At 41.7% G+C, this 11,489-nt stretch overlaps 1 protein-coding gene across 2 annotated transcripts in view; it reads right to left on the reverse strand.

Annotated features, from left to right (window-relative positions):
* The window catches only part of LOC139546439 (glycogen synthase kinase-3 beta-like), a 62,548-nt gene that overhangs the window by 49,705 nt on the left and 1,354 nt on the right, over positions 1 to 11,489 (reverse strand). The gene's annotated exons all lie outside the window — the stretch shown is intronic.

The raw sequence follows: 11,489 nt of genomic DNA on the forward strand, positions 1-11,489 counted from the left end.
AAGAAAACACCAGTACAAACAAAATACTATGGTGTTGGAAAAATACCGGTACCACGAAATAAACGGGCGTAACAACAAAACCCGGCAACAATAATACCAGCCGTCAAATACAGCCTTACAATAAAACAAACACGCACACAAACATGGGGGAACCAGAGGGTTAAATAATGAACATGTAATGGGAGAAATTGAAACCAGGTGTGTAGAAAACAAAGTCAAAACAAATGGAAAATGAAAAGTGGATCAGTGATGGCTAGAAGGCCGGTGACGTCGACCGCCGAATGCCGCCCGAACAAGGAGAGGGACCGACTTCGGCGGAAGTCGTGACAAGGGTGGATTGCAGAGGTCTTGAAAAAGAAGGGTCAACACTGCAAATATTGACTCTTTGCATCAACTTCATGTAATTGTCAATAAAAGCCTTTGACACTTATGAAATGCTTGTAATTATACTTCAGTATTCCATAGTAACATCTGACAAAAATATCTAAAGACACTGAAGCAGCAAACTTTGTGAAAATGTATATTTGTGTCATTCTCAAAACTTTTGGCCATGACTGTACATGCATACACAAATGAAGTCACAGACACAGTCACATTCACAGACACACACGTGGGTGAGCGGGTCAAGAGTCTACAGTGTATGGCTGAAGTTGGGGAGCAGGGTAGTTTTTGGAATGTACAGCGAGACATCTATCCCCCTCCCTCTCTCCCCTCCCTCTCTCTCTCCCCTCCCTCTCTCTCCCCCTCCCTCTCTCTCCTTCCCTCTCCCCCCTCTCTCTCCCCCTCTCTCTCTCTCCCCTCCCTCTCTCTCCCCCTCCCTCTCTCTCTCCCCCCTCCCTCTCTCTCCCCCCTCCCTCTCTACCCCCTCCTTCTCTCTCCCCCTTCTATATCTCTCCCCGCCCTCTCTCTCCCCCCTCCTTCTCTCTCTCCCCCCTTCTTCTCTCTCTCCCCCCTCCTTCTCTCTCTCCCCCTTCCCTCTGTCTCTTAGAGTTGAGGGCCAATCGAGGACCCCTGGAGCAGTACTGTCCAATGGGTGTGGCCTGAGGCAGAGATACCTGACATCTGGATATTACAACACCTTGTCAATCAAAGTCATCGTCTACACTCTCAGAAAAAAGGGTACGCTTAGGGTACAGTATTGCTCCCGGGAGTACAAAAATATCAAAATACACATAATGTACCTTCAAAGGTACACATATAATCTCACATGGTACAGTACGGTACCTCAGAAATTGTGCGAGGGGAATGTTTTTTTTGTTGAGGGTTGAGACCTTTCTTTAAAAATCCAGAAGTTGTAATGGAAGTGGGTGGCCCTTGGGGGTTGTGTGTAGCTGTACATGTGGGTGTTAGAGTGAGGAAGACACAGAGGAGAGCCAACCATTAAAAGCACAGCCCCCTTCATTAGACACAGTTTGCAGACAACATCAGAGAGCCATTCCAGACTCTGTCAGGTGGACTTCGAGAGTTAGGTGTTCGCCAGACAACATTTTTGTTCCCAAAATTTTGAATATAAAAAGGTACAATCCATCACACACTCTCAAAAACCATGTCCATCATTATAATATTTCCCAGCATGCTCTATTGTATTTGTATTTTATTAGGGATCCCCATTAGCTGCTGCCAAGGCTACTCTTCCTGGGATCCAATCAATTCAAAATACAACAGTACATCACACAACACATTATTACACACTACTCTACCACAACATATCTACAATACAACACATTATTACACACTACTCTACCACAACATATCTACAATACAGCAATATAATAATATTACAATGTACGTGTGTGTAGAGTGTGTGTGTGGTAGCATGTGTGTGTGTATGCATATGTGTGCCTGTGTGTCTCTGTCTCTTCACAGTCCATAAGGTGTAGTTTTATCTGCTTTTTAAATCAGCTTGCATGAGTTACTTGATATGGAATAGAGTTCTATGTAGTCATAGCTCTATGTAGTATCATGCGTTTCCCATAGTCTATTCTGGACTTGGGGACTGTGAAGAGACCTCTAGCTGTGTGCTAGTCGTTTCAACTAGGGCTGTGGCAGTCATGAAATTTTGTCAGCAGGTTATTGTCATGCAAAAGGCTGCCGGTCTCATGGTAATTGACTGTTAATCCATAGGTTGCATATTTAAAGCATGTCTCGACAATGCGTCAAAATACCGCTATAACATTTCCCCTGTTTTGGCACTGTCTCGTATTGCTGCCCATATGAGAGCTTCGGTAAAGAATGTGTGATCAACAAACGGTATGAGAGTAGATACGGGAAAAATGTAACAGAGTTGGTCCGCGTTGAGATTTCTTGATATTTAAACAATTTATCTTCATCTCCCCGCTATTCATGAGCTGATCTGCTATCTGTATAATCGTCAACTAAATTTTGTCAAATAGCAGATATTCTGTCATTCGTTGGAGGTTATCTAGCGCGAACCACTGCTTTTGATCATGGCAAGGCGACCGGAAACATGACCGAATACAAAAGTGTAGCTAATCCCTCCGCAAGGCAATCAAACAAGCTAAGCGTCAGTATAGAGACAAAGTATAGTTGCAATTCAACGGCTCAGACAAGAGAGGTATGTGGCAGGGTCTACAGTCAATCACAGACTACAAAAAGAAAACCAGCCCCGTCACAGACCCCGATTTCTTGCTCCCAAACAAACTAAACAACTTCTTTGCTCGCTTTGAGGACAATACAGTGCTACCGACACGGCCAGCTACCAAAACCTGCGGGCTCTCCTTCACCGCAGCCAACGTGAGTAAAACATTTAAACGTGTTAACCCTTGCAAGGCTGCCGGCCCATACGGCATCCCTAGCCGCGTCCTCAGAGCATGCGCAGACCAGCTGGCTGGTGTGTTTACGGACATATTCAATCAATCCCTATCCCAGTCTGCTGTTCCCACATGCTTCAAGAGGGCCACCATTGTTCCTGTACCCAAGAAAGCTAATGTAACTGAGCCCCGTAGCACTCACTTCCGTCATCATGAAGTGCTTTGAGAGACTAGTCAAGGATCATATCACCTCCACCCTACCTGACACCCTAGACCCACTACAATTTGCTTACCGCCCCAATAGTTCCACAGACGACGCAATCGCAATCACACTGCACACTGCCCTAACCCATCTGGACAAGAGGAATACCTATGTAAGAATGCTGTTCACTGACTACAGCTCAGCATTTAACACAATAGTACCCTCCAAACTCGTCATTAAGCTCGAGACCCTGGGTCTCGACCCCGCCCTGTGCAACTGGGTCCTGGACTTCCTGACGGGACGCCCCCAGGTGGTGAGGGTAGGAAACAACATCTCCACCCCGCTGATCCTCAACACTGGGGCCCCACAAGGGTGTGTTCTCAGCCCTCTCCTGTACTCCCTGTTCACCCATGACTGTGTGGCCATGCACGCCTCCAACTCAATCATCAGGTTTGCAGACGACACTACAGTGGTAGGTTTGATTACTAACAATGACGAGACGGTCTACAGGGAGGAGGTGAGGGCCCTCGGAGTGTGGTGTCAGGAAAATAACCTCACACTCAACGTCAACAAAACAAAGGAGATGATCGTGGACTTCAGGAAACAGCAGAGGGAGCACGCCCCTATCCACAAGGTGGAACGTTTTAAGTTCCTTGGCGTACACATCACGGACAAACTGAAATGCTCCACCCACACAGTGTGGTGAAGAAGGCGCAACAGCGCCTCTTCAACCTCAGGAGGCTCAAGAAATTTGGCTTGTCACCAAAAACACTCACAAACTTTTACAGATGCACAATCGAGAGCATCCTGTCGGGCTGTATCACCACCTGGTACGGCAACTGCTCCGCCCACAACCGTAAGGCTCTCCAGAGGGTAGTGAAGTCTGCAAAACGCATCACCGGGGGCAAACTACTTGCCCTCCAGGACACCTACACCACCAGATGTCACAGGAAGGCCAAAAAGATCATCAAGAACAACAACCACCCGAGCCACTGCCTGTTCACCCCGCTATCATCCAAAAAGCATGGTCAGTACAGGTGCATCAAAGCTGGGACTGAGAGACTGAAAAACAGCTTCTATCTCAAGGCCATCAGACTGTTAAACAACTACCACTAACATTGAGTGGCTTCTGCCAACATACTGACTCAAATCTCTAGCCACTTTAATAATTCAAAATTGGATGTAATAAATGTATCACTAGTCACTTTAAACAATGCCACTTTATATAATGTTTACATACCCTACATTACTCATCTCATATGTATATTCTGTACTCTATACCATCTACTGCATCTTGCCTATGCCGTTCGGCCATTGCTCATCCATATATTTATATGTACATATTCTTATTCATTCCTTTACACTTGTGTGTAAAAGGTAGTTGTTGTGAAATTGTTAGATTACTTGTTAGATATTACTGCATGGTCGGAACTAGAAGCACAAGCATTTCGCTACACTCGCATTAACATCTGCTAACCATGTGTATGTGACAAATAACATTTGATTTGATTTGAAACTTAGCAACTTTGGTCATTTTACTTTTGTTTGACTGCCGTTACAGAGTTGGTCTGATTCGACAATGCTATAGCCTACTCGGGGTGCGCTCAGCGAGTAATGAGCACGCTCTGTGTCGAGATAGCCTAGGCCTACTGCTGAAATGCACTGAATTAACATGATAACGCTCATAATTTATGAACGGCCTGTTTCGCAATTCACAACACTGTCATTGGCAATCAAAGTTACTCCATCATTACTAAATATCAGTTTCACTTGCCTTGAAATCTCTACATAATGGCCAACCAAGCCGGCAACGTGGCGCAGCGATATTCTTCTTTTGGGAGAACCCTGGCATAGTGACTATATCTTGATTTTAAATGCTTTAAATGGCACTTCTGATTTTTACGGTATTCCCAGGGAATCTCCAGATAAATACGAATTATTGGTAGATTTTCAGGAAAATATGAATCCCTAATGTGTAGCACCGTTAACAGTTTTAACAGTCATTTTATTAATGGGCGCAGGCTTATTAGTAACTGGAATAGGCAATTTCATAAATACATCAAGTGTCTGGTTGCTCCTCATTACACACCAACATTAATAATATGCATGTCAATCTCTCCTTGCTCAAAGTAGACGAGAGAATGATTTCATCACTACTTGTGAGAGGTAGTGTTGAATGCATGTTGAATGCACCGAGCTGTCTGTTTAAACAACTAGCACACAGCTCAGACACCCATGCCTAGCACCCATCATTTTTTATTTTTAAAACAAAACGTTTATTCTTTCAGTGAAATACGTTACCGTTCCGTATTTTATCGAACGGGTGGCATCCGTAAGTCGAAATATTGCTGTTACATTGCACAACCTTCAATGTTATGTCATAATTATGTAAAGTTCTGGCAAATTAGTTTGGAACGAGCCAGGCGGCCCAAACTGTTGCATATACTCTAACTCTGCGTGCAATGAACACAAGAGAAGTGACACCATTTCCCTAGTTAATATTGCCTGCTAACATGAATTTTTTTTAAACTAAATATGCAGGTTTAAAAATATATACTTCTGTGTATTGATTTTAAGAAAGGCATTGATGTTTATAGTTAGGTACATTCGTGCAACGATTGTGCTTTTGTTAAATCATCACCCGTTAGGCGAAGTAAGCTGTGATTTGAAGATAAATTAACAGGCACCGCATTGATTATATGCAACGCAGGACAAGCTAGTTAACCTAGCAATATCATCAACCACGTGTAGTTAACTAGTGATTATGTTAAGATTGATTGTTTTTTAATAAGATAAGTTTAATGCTAGCTAGCAACTTACCTTAGCTCCTTGCTGCACTCGCGTAACACGCAGTTTCCTCATGGAATGCAATGTAATCGGCCATAATTGGCATCCAAAAATGCTGAATACCGATTGTTATGAAAGCTTGAAATCGGCCGACCTCTAATAAATACCTGGTAGAAACTGCCATGCACTATTGAGAGAGTCTACCAGAACAAAGTACTTATTTTGTTCAAAACTCCTAATCCCCAAAATAGGAGAACTAAACAATATTTATATTTTTGAGAATGTAGTATTGGTCCATGACCACTTAAGGGAGAGTTATGACAAGTGTGTTTCATTTGGTGATCTCATGAAGGACATGAAACACACATAACTGTATCTCTTAAAGTGTATATTTCCCAGCTGTCAGGTACACATCTAAATATTGTGAAACATATGTGATTGAACATGAAACTATTTGTGAAAATATGTAATGTGATGTGAACCTTCTAAATGAGAGTATGGATTTTCATATAAAGATTAACTAGTCAGTGGACACACCCCTGTGAGCCCAGACATCACATTTGGCATCATGGACCAGCCTTTTCTCTGAAGTGTATGAAACCACCCGTGACGAAATGTACATTTCATGCCAAAGAGACCCACGGTAAACCGGACATCTCGCATGGTTACGAAGTCAGAGAACGCCAGGACAGAGTCACCACGTTGGAATGGCTACAATTCTATAGACCATTAGACCATACAGCTGTAGTTTTGCTACACGGCTGGAAATGGTTCAACTCTGAGACTATCGGTCACTACAGAAGGAGACAATTCTAGATGACACAAATTACTAGTCTGCAGCTAGAAATTACGTAAACCTAGAACGAGAATACAGACAACCGCCGCAGCATCTATTCTATGAAAACATTTCCGAATGGTACTCTGAAGTATTCATTCTAACCACCTACAACCACGAAAGATATTGTGACTTCTGGGAAAGTTAACCAGAGACTCTGATGAACATTACTGGATGATTGAGTGTTTTCAACAGAGTGACAACAACGACATCCAGGTGGAAATATGTACATTCCAATTTCTTTCAGAATGAGCGGCCGTTCATGTGCAAAGTAATAGCATTTCAATGAACACAATTATAGACTGTGTGTAGGTGAATCCATGTTGTATTTCCCGCTCTTTCTCAGTCCTCACCCCTTTCCTTTTGTCCTTTTGTCATATCGGCTTAGCCCACTAGAGACTTTTCTGTCATTGTTAGTAACCAATATCTACTGTTTGTTTGTGATGTATTTCTGTGATTAGTTGGTTAGTAAATAAATAATTAAGCCAATTTGTATATTGCTGATTCATTATGGAAACTAGGGTTCGTGCAGATAAGGTAATAACTACCACATTACATTACAGTAATAACTTGGACCCAATATCTGACATCTCTCTCTCTCTCTGTCTCTCTCTCACTCTGTCTCTCTCTGATGCTCAGTCTGTCTCTCTGTTTCTTTCTGTTTGTTCTTCAATTTGTTCAGCTCGCTCTTATCTTTTTTTCAATCGTAAAGCGGCAATTTAAATTTAACATCATGTTCAATTTGTTAATTTTGTTCCCATCTCCATTGAGAGTGAGGGAAATAGAGAAAAAAAGACAGAGTGGGAGCTTTGAAATGCTAAACAAGATTGTTCATGGCCAGCTGCCTCTCCCCAAAACTAGTGTGTGTGTGTGTGTGTGTGTGTGTGTGTGTGTGTGTGTGTGTGTGTGTGTGTGTGTGTGTGTGTGTGTGTGTGTGTGTGTGTGTGTGTGTGTGTGTGTGTGTGTGTGTGTGTGTGTGTGTGTGTGTGTGTGCGTGCGCGCGCGTGCGTGCGTACGTCCGAGCGAGAGACAGAGAGCGAGAGAGAAGGAACCTGGACTTCACCAAAGAAATAAAAAAATACAGACATTGTCATCCTACAAGAAACATGGTATAGAGGAGACGGACTCACTGGTTGCCCTCTAGATTACAGAGACCTGGAGTCCCACCCACCAAACTACCAGGTGTGAAACAGGGAAGGGACTCAGGGGGTATGCTAATTTGGTATAGAGCAGACCTAACTAATCTATTAAATTAATCAAAACAGGAACATTTTACATTTGGCTAGAAATTCAAAAGGAAATGCTCTGTCGCACGCTGGGTATGTACATTGTCAATGGTAGGCATCAAGGGAACTCCTAGGGTCGTACACCTATAGCTCATCTCTTGGCAGTAGTACTGTAGACTACTTCATCACTGACCTCTCTCAGAGCGTTCACAGTCAGCCCACTGACACCCTTATCAGATCACAGAAAAATCACAGTCTACTAGAACAGAGCAATACTCAAACATGAGGCATCAAAGCCAAAGGAACTGAGTAATATTAAGAAATGCTATAGATGAAAGGAAAGTAGTGTGGAAATCTACCAAAAACAATTAGGCAACAACAAATTAAATCCCTTTTAGACAACTTCCTGGACAAAACGTTTCACTGTAATAGTGAAGGTGGAAACTTGGCAGTAGAAAACCTAAACAGTTTATTTGACCTCTCAGCTTCCCTATCAAATCTAAAAATTTCAAGCAGAAAACCTCAGAAAATTAACAACAATGATGGTTTGATGAAGAATGCAAAAACCTAAGAAAGGTTTCTCAATTTCTATCCAACCAAAAACATAGAGACCCAGAAAACCTGAGCATTCACTATGGTGAATCACTAAATCAATATAGAAATACACTATGGAAAAAGAAGGAACAGCAAGTCAGAAATCAGCTCAATGTCATTGAAGAATCAATAGAATCAAACCACTTCTGGGAAAATTGAAACACACTAAATGTAACCGATGTGAAATGGCTAGCTAGTTAGCGGTGGTGCGCGCTAATAGCGTTTCAATCGGTGACGTCACTCGCTTTGAGACCTTGAAGTAGTGGTTCCCCTTGCTCTGCAAGGGCCGCGGCTTTTGTGGTGCGATGGGTAACGATGCTTCGTGAGTGACTGTGGTTGATGTGTGCAGAGGATCCCTGGTTCGAGCCCAGGTTGGGGCGAGGAGTGGGACGGAAGCTATACTGTTACATAAACAAACAACAAGAAGAGTTATCTTTCCAAAACGAAGATGTATGGATAAACCACTTCTCCAATTGTTTTGTTTCTATAACAAAGAACAAAGAACAAACAGCAAAAAAAACATATACATGATCAAATACAAATCTTAGAATCAACTATTAAAAACTACCAGAACCCACTGGATTCTCCAATTACATTGAATGAACTACAGGACAAAATACAAAACCCTCCAACCCAAAAAGGCCTGTGGTGTTGATGTCATCCTAAATTAAATTATAAAATACACAGACCATAAATTCTAATTGGATATACTTAAACTCTTTAACATCATCCTTAGCTCTGGCATCTTCCCCAATATTTGGAACCAAGGACTGATCACCCAAATCCCCAAAAGTGGAGACAAATTTGACCCCAATAACTACCGTGGGATATTCGTCAACAGCCACCTTGGGAAAATCCTCTGTATTATCATTGACAGAAGACTCGTACATTTCCTCAGTGAAAACAATGTACTGAGCAAATGTAAAATTGGCTTTTTACCAAATTACCGTACGAAAGACCATGTATTCAACCTGCACACCCTAATTGACAAAGAAACAAACTAAAACAAAGGCAAAGTCTTCTCATGCTTTGTAGATTTCAAAAAAGCTATCGACTCAATTTGGCATGAGGGTCTGCTATACAAATTGATGGAAAATGGTGTTTGGGTAAAAACATACGACATTATAAAATCTATGTACACAATTAGGATCTGGCTAAAAATACTTGAATCAGTTATAGAACCCATTGCCCTTTATGGTTGTGAGGTCTGGGGTCCGCTCACCAACTAAGAATTCACAAAATGTGACCCTGCATGCAGAATTCTGCAAAAATATCCTCTGTGTACAACGTAAAACACCAAATAATGCATGCAGAGCAGAATTAGGCTGATACCCACTAATTATCAAAATCCAGAAAAGTGCTGTTAAACCAAACTTTCCATAACAAAGCCATCACCTACAGAGAGACGAACCTGGATAAGTGTCCCCTAAGCAGACTGGTCCTTGGGTTCTGTTCACGAACACAATCAGACCCCACAGAGCCCCAGGACAGCAAAACAATTAGACCCAAACAAATTATGAGAGAGAGGCCTGGTGTCTGGCTGTGTGAGAGCCTGGCTATTGCATGGCGATTATAGTCTGGCAATTGAAATGCCATCGAAAAACATGGCTGGCTAGAGAAGACAGACTATGTCATAACTGTGGGTCAGGAGAGATAGAAAGTGAAGAACACTTTCTAATCGTTTACCACAAACATAGATTACCTAGCGAGTCCTTCCCAAAATTCACAATGAAAATGTCTACACATTTTACAAAACAATCAAACAAAGATAAAATGTGTATATTTTGGGGGGGAAAGGTCTGTTGTGATAGATTTTGCCTCATAATAAGTCACAGCTTGTTACAAGTTAAGGGAGGAAACATAAAATGTTCTATTGTACTATTTTATTATAATGATTGCATATAGACAATATAAATACCACCAATATTTTTGTATTTATGGATTAGATTCTGAACGTTGACCATTATTACATTTTTGTATTGGATATTTATTTGTTTTATATACAGTACCAGTCAAAAGATAGGACAAGGGTTTTTCTTTATTTTTTACTGTTTTCTACATTGTAGAATAATAGTGAAGACATCAAAACTATGAAATAACACATATGGAATCATGTAGTAACCAAAAAAGTGTTAAACAAATCAAAATATATTTTTTATTTGAGATTTTTCAAAGTAGCCACCCTTTGTCTTGATGACAGCTTTGCACGCTCTTGGCATGTGTTTATCCGGCTGGATTTAAAAAATATACATACAAAAGAAAATGTATGTTCACCCCTACTTCTAAAACCAAAGTTGCACCACTGTCTATGTGTAATAGGAATAGGCTAAATACAATTACAGGCTATTTATATACTATAGGCTGAGGCATCAGAAGCATAGGCGTTATTATTTTATTTTCACAACAGTTTAAAACACCATTAAAGTTGTCAGGAGCATATATCCTGGTCCAGGAGCGCCTTGAGGATGGCAATACTGTAGCAACTTCAGTCTGACATATTGTCAAATCAAATCAAATGTTATTGGTCACATACAGGTGTTTAGCAGATGTTATTGCAGGTGTAGTGAAATGCTTGTGCTTCTAGTTGTGGCACATAGATGTCTTGACAGTGGAGTAGGCGATCTGGCTTGTGTGCTGGTGCTCGTTTTTACATTTTAGAACATTCAGTTGAACGGAAAGGTTGCTGTACTGAACGATCAGTTGAAAAACAGGGAGGGGTTGTGTGTTCAAAATGCACCGCTGCCTTTTAAATACGTCACTCATTGCTTCAAGCCACACCCTGGCACACCCACCCAACAGAACAAACGTATCTCAAAGTCTGTTCAAAATGTTTAAGGAAAACGTGTCATTCAGTACAAACGTTCCGCAATGTAGCAAACGTTCATGCCAACTGAACGCACCCCAAATTCCACGACAACCCAGTTTACACAAACGAGAAACCCGACCCTTTATCCTGAAAGATCAAATCCCCATCCCCTCGCCGCCGCAGCCACAAATTCTGCATGGGCGCACCTTCTTATTGACAGTTGTGTAATAGACCGATCATGTCAGTTGCTGCATCTGGCTGGTAATAA

The sequence above is a fragment of the Salvelinus alpinus genome, chromosome 20, assembly GCF_045679555.1.
Source record: "Salvelinus alpinus chromosome 20, SLU_Salpinus.1, whole genome shotgun sequence".
NCBI lineage: Eukaryota > Metazoa > Chordata > Actinopteri > Salmoniformes > Salmonidae > Salvelinus > Salvelinus alpinus.